This window comes from Capsicum annuum, chromosome 10, assembly GCF_002878395.1.
Source record: "Capsicum annuum cultivar UCD-10X-F1 chromosome 10, UCD10Xv1.1, whole genome shotgun sequence".
NCBI classification, from domain to species: Eukaryota; Viridiplantae; Streptophyta; class Magnoliopsida; order Solanales; family Solanaceae; genus Capsicum; species Capsicum annuum.
This window is the reverse complement of record NC_061120.1, coordinates 203,682,271-203,691,601: the sequence shown is the minus strand read 5'-3', so window position 1 is coordinate 203,691,601 and position 9,331 is coordinate 203,682,271. Positions and strand designations below refer to the sequence as shown.

Here is a 9,331-nt window from a genome sequence, read left to right as displayed (position 1 = left end):
CTGAATCATATTCAACTTGTCCTATTCGTTCATATGATCTGCCCGATTTTCACCCTATACACTCCTAATTGCCGAATTAGATAATTTTTTTATATATATATAATTGAATAAAACGTATCAAGTTTAGAAAAATTTCTCTATTTCGCCTAATTAAAGTAGTCTGTTGTCTCTATGTGGACCCCGAATTTTGCTACTACTACTAAATTATGTGTACGATTCCACCGACCTGGTCGTTTATTTTATTTGTTAAAAAACTTTTGCATCGAAATATATATATTTAATATTCTCTAATGTTACTTTATTTTATTATATGCAGGTCCCAACGTGAAATCAGTATCAGTATTTATATCGTGTTTGGTAATTGTCTTCAATTTTTTATTGAGTTAGCAGGAAAAAAGGGAATCTAACATAGAAGCATAGTACGAGGAACCATGTGCTTGGAGGTTTTATCATGTTAATATGTTTCAAATGGCCAACAACAAAGGAGTTTCTTCATTTTTTATTCTACTTTTAGGAACTTTGTATAATGGGGAATTATATATACCTATTTCTTTTATAAAAAATCTACTACTATATGTAACCCAATTCCATTTTTACAATTTGAACCTATGCCCTCTTATCACATGCTAATAATTTCACCAATTACTTCAAAAAAAATTCGAAATTTCAAAAATTTTAAAATAACACAAAAATTGCCGGGGCCTGTAGAAATTCTAAATGTCTTTCTTTGTGCTCTTTTTTTTTTTGTTTGTTCCGAGAAAACGAAAGTTTCCACTAACATTTGTATTTTGTGGGTAGCAACTAACGACCAATCTTTGCAAAATGGTACTAAGTTGATACCACCGTACACGTACACAACTTGTAATAATATTCTTTAATTTAAAAATAAGAATTAGAATGTTATTTAGAGTAAAATCACAAACCTTAATCTGGACTACTATTAACTTCTTGACTTTGCAAAGAGAGTGTATAATTTTTCTCCACGTCATCAGAAATAAGATTAATTAAAATTTCATTTACACGAACATGTAACTACGTGTATTTCTTTTTGCGAGAGAACACGTTGTTGTTATCCTTTAGATGTACACAAGATAAATTTATAAAAAATAATCTTGGGCTTAACTCAACCTCTAACAGGCAAACAACATAAGTTTCAACAATTTGTAGCTTAATACAGAAAATTCCGACATTTTGCACAATTAACTGAAAATTTCAATTTTGAGTCTGTCAAGATACATAATTAGATTTCCGTACATCCACATCCAATGAAGATATAATTTTTTTCCTTCGTAAAGATACATAATTAGCTTCTGATACATTTTTTTGATTTTGATTCTATCGAGATACATAATACATCAACGAAGATACATTTTTTCCTTTGTAAAGAGTACATAATTAGCTCCCGGTAGATTTTTTATGATTTTGGGCTTGTCAAGATATATAAGTAGCTCCTAATACATCTAACGAAGACACATAATTAGTTGAGATTTTTGTAATTACCCTATAAGGATGGAAATTTGTGTAAATATGATAAAATAAGATATGTGTTTATGTTATTTTTCCACAACACTAAACAAACCCATAAGATGAACTCGATCAAAAAAGCATGCAGAAAATTCAAACCTAAAAACCAGGTGTGTTACTGTTTATAAAGTCTAATTTTGATAATTTTACGGTTACACTGTCAATGTAGATGTACATTATAGTTATTATAATTAATATAGAACATGCCAATAATTGATTGGATGAAACCCAACTCCAAACCCTATAGTACTAATTTAAGATTTATATTCTCTTTCTTTTCTCTCTCTCATAAAGGCACACATAAAGCTCAGCCATGAAGAAACTTAGATCTCTAATCCAAAGTTCTTCCTCTATTCATTAGCCATGGCTCTTTTTAATTATTATTAGCAGTATTTTTTATTTTTGGCCTTTTTTTGATTCTTTGAAACCCTTAAAAGATATCATATTTTTCTTGTACGGATATATTCTTGATTTCACGAGTTCAACGGTGTGCAGTTGTTCCTTTCATTGGATCTACAAATCAAGTTTAGTGATCTTGTTAATATGTGTGTCAAGCACCCATTTTATCGATCTAACTATTTGAAGATCATATATATAGTACAAAGATCTGCCCTTTTTCTTCTTCTTTTTCGCTTTTTATTTACTTATTTATAACTTCTGGTGTTCATATTCACTGACTCGATTAATTAAGATTTGTGTCATGTAAGTTCGGATAAAGGGAAAACATTGATAGGGAGACTTGTTTTTTCCTTTACAGGATTTGAACCCGAAATCCTACCAACCCTTTGGCGGTCTTTTTCTCTTTTTATTTGCTTATTTATAACTTCTGTTGTTCATACTTACTAACTCGATTAATTTAGATTTGCATCATGTAAGATCCAATATTGGGAATTTCATTTATAGGGCTTGAACCACACCCTTTGTTGTCTTTTTGTTCTTTTTTCCTTTTAAATTTATTTGTAACTTCTTCTGGTAATTAGTAACTCGATCGACAATCTAAATTCAAAAATCATGTAAGATCGAATAGAAAGGAATTTCATTCATCCTACCATATTCTTTGATAGTCTTTTTTCTTCTTTCTTAATTTACTTGATTCTACTTTTGACATATAGATAATAGATGTCATGATTTTAATTGATTTTGTGTCCAAAATATTGTATCAACATCTTTACCAATTCATTTTAGGGTTTTGTATTTTTTTGGGTCTCTAAAATCAATTCAATTACTTCAATCTTTTCATTGAAATGCTTCACAGAGTCTTTTGTGTACGAGAAATATGATTTTGTTTTTTCTTTTCCTGGTCTCTATAGGCATCTTTTTCCTTTTATTTTTCTTTTTGCTTTTTGTTCTTCATCATCTCTGTGGTACACAGTCGTCGTTTGCAAATGCAGCACCATTAAGATTCTCAAATATTTGACATTAAAAATGCAATTAAATGTGAATCTTGATGATGCTGCATTAGCAATAAACGACTAAACAAAGATTACCATGGTCCCTGCATAAGGATGACACACATCTTGATTGTTTGATTCCAATCATGGTATGTAATTGCTTATTTCTTCGAGGTATTTTAGTTATATATACCAATATTATAAAGTTTGTTCAGGTTGTAATTGGTGTACTTGTGGATTATGATAGCAGGTAAATTACCAGTTTTACCTTGGTACTAAATTAATGTTTTACCTTATAAATGATCTGGTTAGGTAAACAATAAGGGGTCGTTTGCAAGAGTATATTAAGAAGAAGAATGCATGCATTAGTCTTGTGTATTATTAGTATCTTGTTTGATGCATTTTTTATTCTATGACATAAGTTATGCATTTTATTGTGTATTGAGGTGTGCATAATTAATACCTCAAAATTCATGGCATTAATAATGCAATGGATCTAATGCATACATTAGCATGATTAAAGACACAATTATCCCTTAAAAAAATTTTCGCATCCTTTCCAATATATATATGAAGGGTATTTTTATAAAAAAAATATTTTGCTTTAGAAATTATGTATTTCATATTATTTTTAATACATCCAACCAAAGAAGGTATAAGAAAAATACAAACATAACTAATACAAACATAACTAATACACCATATCTACCAAACGACCCCTTAGTTACATGCATATATACGTAATTGATGTACATTTATTGATTGTCATTGTTTCATGTCTTTCTTTGAAATTGTTTCTTTGGGTGCGGTCAAAATTAGAAAGCTAAAGCCTGTAGGTATCTAGTTATTCTTTAAGCAAATTATTTCTGCTTTGACTTTAAAGTATATACAGATTCTTTTGTCACTACTATTAACCTTAAATTTAATCAATAACTTTGTCTCTGTCTAAGATGTGTCATAGCCACATTGCTATTAAGATATAATGTGATTCTTGATGATTCCTTTGATTGCTGATTTGTCACTCTCCTTTCACTCAGGGAGGCGAAAGCCTAGGTGGATAGTTTAAATTTTTTTGAAAAAAAAATATCGGAGGGTTTAAGTTGTATACCTTGATGATGTGATAATTTGTTTGTATCACTAATGTAATTTAATTACATGCATGTTATTGGCTTATAGCAGGCTAGCTATTTGTCATTTGTAATAGCACTTAAAATAAAATATTTTTTTGGATTTATATTATATGTTGATAGTGCATATATATCGTGTCACAGTAAAATGGAGGTTTATTTGTAACAACGTAACCTTGCGAATGAACTAATTAACAATCATGTAAATGCTTTTACATCGTCAATATGTAGACTTTAAAATTTATTTTTATTTTATGACTGTATCTTGGAACAAGTAAATTAGGTGTCTATGTGAAACAAATTAAAGCACTTTGGATGCAGGTTTTGACAAAATCAAGACCAGTAATCTGAAATTTCTGAAGTCAATACAAGAAGACTAAAGCCTGAAGGTATGTTTTTCTTTATTTTTCATCTTGTGTTTCTGTACTCATACCGAGATTTTGCCTAATCCGAATTTGTGGATTCCGTATAGTAAGATCTATTAAAGAGGGTAGGCCCTCCAAAAGTTGAATGTGAAACCTCTAGTTAAGGATAAAGAGATCCTATTCATTCCATCACAGCTTTTGGTGGTAAGTTTTTCTGCTTAACAAACTATTTTGGGCGTTGTGAATATAAATAGATTCCATTAGCTCAAATCAATTCGAGGTAATGAATCAATTGAGCCATTTACAAAATGAACAAAAGAAACTGACTATGTAAATATCTCGCGTGTTATTTTCAGATATCTTATATGTGAACTAAAAACAAATTCATAAAAGGTTATAAAATTTATTGAAATTAATGGAAATTCCAATTCAACAACAATATACCAAGTGCATTTTCTATAGTCCCTCAAAACGTTTTCAAAACAGATTTAACGACAAAAATATTAGAGATAAGCATTCAGTATCCCTTCGAATTGGGGTCAAAGTTGCTACGACACACTCCAACTTCACAGGGTCCTATTACCCCTTAATTCAATTTTAACATATTTTTGTCATCCTTTTGTACTGTTGTGACATCTTTATTACATAAAATGAGGTTCATATCAAAAGTGTCACATCAGCTAAAAAGGATGAAAAAAATAACTAAAATTTAGTTAGGGGTTATAGGACACCCGTGAAGTTGAACTGTGTTGTCACAAATTTGATTATAGTTCACAGGTACTATATGCTTTACTCAAAATATTAAGATCACTATCTTTGCTGCAGATTTTATAATGAGGTACATTTACTTTTTTTGGTTACCATGTTATAAAGTCTTTTTGTACAAGAAATATATAATTGTGCAGCAAGATGGAAGAACAAATTTTACTGGATGGTCCCTCTATTTATATGATCAAAATGTACTATCTTCAACATTTATGCCACTTCAATCTCCACAATGGGAAACACATTACAGATTTTGGTCCCTCCATGATCAGTACTATATATATTGAGTAGTAAAAGTAAACTTTTTCTTCAGAATATAATCTTAATTGGGAATTTCCCCATTATATAATAGAGAACTTACCAGAGAAGATTTAGTTGAAAGGCCACATTGAAAACTTATTTTGGGAAATAGATACCTTTTCTTATTTGACCTAATTTTTTAGGGTTTTGTGGGGAATGGGTTAAAGTATAAAATTAAAATTTTTTTTGGCACCCCTTATGTATTTATTAAATAAATTTTTAACCCCATTCTTTCATTAAATACAAAAAAAAAATTTTCTCTCTCATCTTCTCGTTACTCTCTCCCGCTTCATCTCCCCTTTCCACCATTTTTCAATTTCGAGCTTGTGTAAATCATCTCCAACTTCGATCTTCAACATCAGGTAAGTTATATTCATCTTATGGTTAATTTGTGCTCCATATTGATAGGATTTTGTTATTTTTTTTCTGAATTTGTTTATGGCGGTTGAACTCGTTGGAGTTAAAAAAAATTGAATTTTTTTGAAAACGGGGCTTGATTTTACTGAAATTGATTGTTTTTAGTTGGTATTTACTTGATTGTTGATGGATAATTGGTGTATATCGATTATATTTGGCGATTGCACGTTGAAATTTTTTCACTAATTTCGTCGGAATGTGGCAAGATATGTGATTTTTGTTCAAACTTTTCTCCAATGGAATGGTGTTGTAGAAGCATGTTCATATTGGGGATTCCTTGATCTGAATCATACTCGTATTTGATATTTGGATCCGAAAAATTAAATTTTTTTTTGAAAAACTGGGGCTTGATTTTACTTAAAATTTATGTTTTTAAGTTGGTATTTGGTTTGATTGTGCATTGTTTTTGTTGGATTTTAATTTTCCTCGACGATTGCGTTGAGATTTTTTTGCCAATTTTTCTTGATTTTCGTGCTAAAAATTTGGGTTCCTTCCTGTTTTTGTTTAATATAATGGTGATTTATATGCATGTTCTTGTGGGTGATGGAGTTGTTTTGGAAGAAACTTCTTCTGCAAATAAGCTTTTTTGGTGCTGCAACTGCTGTCATGTTAATAGACTATTAGGTCAATTAGGTATTGTATTTGTTGTTATAGTTGAGAAATATTATTTTTTGTTCGTAGATCATAACAAATGGTTAGAGGTAACAAACACAAGGCATTAGAAGTTGATAGGTCTGAGAAAAGAAAAAAACGAGTAGTCGACGAATCGGAGAATAGAAATTGCAGCGAAGAAGCTGTTGAAGCTTCGGTTAGAGATAAGCAGGAGGAAATAGAAATTGAGGCTAGGATAGATAAGAAAGCATTGATCTTGCCCCACTGTGCAAGGTTTATTTTGGATGAGAGGTACGGCCTCGCCATAGTCCTGGATGATGTCGAATTATTTTCGGCTAAGATATCTGTTAGGTCCCATTTGAAAATATTTTATGAATTCAAACAAGTCGTGGTTGATCAACGTCTGAAGTCTAGGTTTAAGAATTCCTGATTTGGTGGTTTATGGAACTTGCCAGAACATATGAAGTTCAACAGACAACTTGTCCACTATATACTTCTTCGCCGAGTTGAACAGGACAACAAGCTTCATGAAATGTGATTCTACATCAATGACAGGCTTGCATATTTTGGCCTGAAGGAGTTTGCGCTAATCACGGGTTGAAACTGTGGGTGTTATCCCCGTGATTCAAAATATGTCAAAGAGATGGAGGAGGGTGAAGATTTTTTCAAAAAGATTGCGAAAAAGAGGAGTGTACATGCGAAGAGATTGTTGAAGCTTATTAAAGGTGGGAGGCTGGACAAGGAGGACAAGTTCAAATGCTACTTGGTTTGGTTCGTGCACTGTATATTGCTTGCACGCGACTTGTCAAAAATCGTGGACATAGACACCATCAAGATGGTGGATAACTTGAGCTTCTTTGAGAGATACCTTTAGGGTAAGGAGTCATTTGCCTTGACTCTAAACTATCTAAAGAAGCTGTTAGACTTCAGCAGATAGAAGAAGACATCTGTGACAAAGGGAGTTTCATCGTACGCACTCTACGGATTTCCTTGGGCATTTATGGTATTTGATTATAAATCATTGAAGTAGTTTATTATATACTGTAATTCATCTATGGTGTCTATACTATACTGACTCTCAGTAATATATTTTTATTTTTTATTTTGATCACAGATTTGATTATACAAAGCCTTTTCCGCGCTCGGCAAGGGAAATGGTAAATCAACTGAAGACCCGCTGCCCATTCCACGATTGCTTAGATGGCACACCCCAAAAGGCAATAAACTAATCGAATGTGATCCATATTTGAATGGATGTACCACAAAGGTATGAAACTATTTTTCCGAAGAATAGTTTTACCAATATTGTGTTGCTAATCAATAACATTTGCCTATTTATCTGTAGAGAGTGCACCCGTACCTTATCCCCATAGTCCGTGAAATGAAGCAGCACTACATGAAAAAGTTCAAAGCATTCACAAACGAACAAAAGGACACATTTATCGATGGCTTGAAGGCCCATCTAGAGGGTGTGACTGTCAACACCTTATCAGAGAATGGTGAGGATGGAGATGATGACCGGGATTTGGATGGATATACTATTTCAAGGCATGTCACACGAGGTGCGGGGACAAGTAAGTCGAGAGCATCGTGAAAGATACCGATGATTGAAAATCTGAAACAGCGTGTGTTTAGGCTAGAGAAATCGATCAAGAACATCGTTAATTTTTTGAAAGAAGAGAGGTTGAGGAGAGCAGAAAAGGAGAAACAAAAGAAGAGAGATGAAGATGAAGGTAATATATGCTTTATATATTATAGAAGTTGCATATTTTATATAATCCCTTTTACTTATAATAGAACTATACCATTCTTCATCAATCGATATCTTAGTTTATTAAAAGCGGTAAATACTTGAAAATGCAGGTGTGCAGGGGCAAAGTCAGCATTCAGTGGCGAGGCTATCAGCGATGAAGCGACATTAAAGAAGCGTTCCTTGAGGCAACAACTTTGAAACTGGCCTAGATCAATGCTGATGACATGATGATCACTGAGGTTGCAGTTGTTGTAGAGAAAGAAAATCTTGATGAAGGCGATGAAGAGAAAGAAGAAAAAAAAAATAAAGAAGCTGTTTGTGAAGAAGAAAACAAAGCTGATGGATCAGCTGGTGTAGAGAAGGAGGATCATGATGAAGGCAGGCAGGATGAAGAAGATAAAAATGAGAAAAGTGTTTGTGAAGAAGAAAACAATAAAGGAGATGGAGAGAGCAAAAGAAAAGAATGCAGGAGAAGTAGAGAAAGAAGAGGGAGAAGAACATAAAGAAGAAGGAAAAAATGATGCTCAGAAAAAGAAGACATCGCGGAGAAAGAAAATGAAAATGAAAACGAATTTTCGAACTTAGAGAAATTTCTTAACGAAGTTACTCAGGATATCGACAAGATGCAAGTGGAATATGAAAATGTTGAATGTTTAGATAATGTTTAATTTTTATTTGTGGCTGATGATTATTTTTATTAGACTAGACAATCTTAGCTTTTTAAATTTTCAGCTTGGGATGTGTAGAGCTGAACAATTTTTTTTTCTAAACTTCTTTTATAGTTTATGATAAACATTTTTCATTTTATATAATCAATGTATCATTTCTTTTACATGAATGTCATCGTTGATTATAGACTCTGACTAAAAGGTAAAGCATATACAGTAGAGTGTTGTGTAGTTGATGAATGAAAAAGGTAAACCATATATAATATAAGTAAAAAGTAGTCGATTAATAAAAGAGTCAGAATAGATTCAATCCCACTACACCCCCATTACACCTTTCTAAAAAGCTAAAACTAATAGTAAACCATAATTTTCATGCCCTTTTTTTTCTTCAGCCATAGCCAGCCTATGC

At 32.0% G+C, this 9,331-nt stretch overlaps 1 long non-coding RNA gene across 2 annotated transcripts; it reads left to right on the top strand.

Moving 5' to 3' along the window:
• Window positions 1-1,763: 1,763 nt before the first annotated feature.
• Window positions 1,764-8,979, top strand: LOC107845064. 2 transcript variants are annotated; one of them, XR_001666698.2, is made up of 4 exons: window positions 1,764-7,504; window positions 7,616-7,768; window positions 7,847-8,234; window positions 8,365-8,979. It is a non-coding gene; the product is annotated as an uncharacterized LOC107845064 (long non-coding RNA). The 2 variants fall into 2 exon arrangements; XR_001666697.2 differs by having other exon boundaries at window positions 1,764-7,768.
• The last annotated feature ends 352 nt before the right edge of the window (window positions 8,980-9,331 follow it).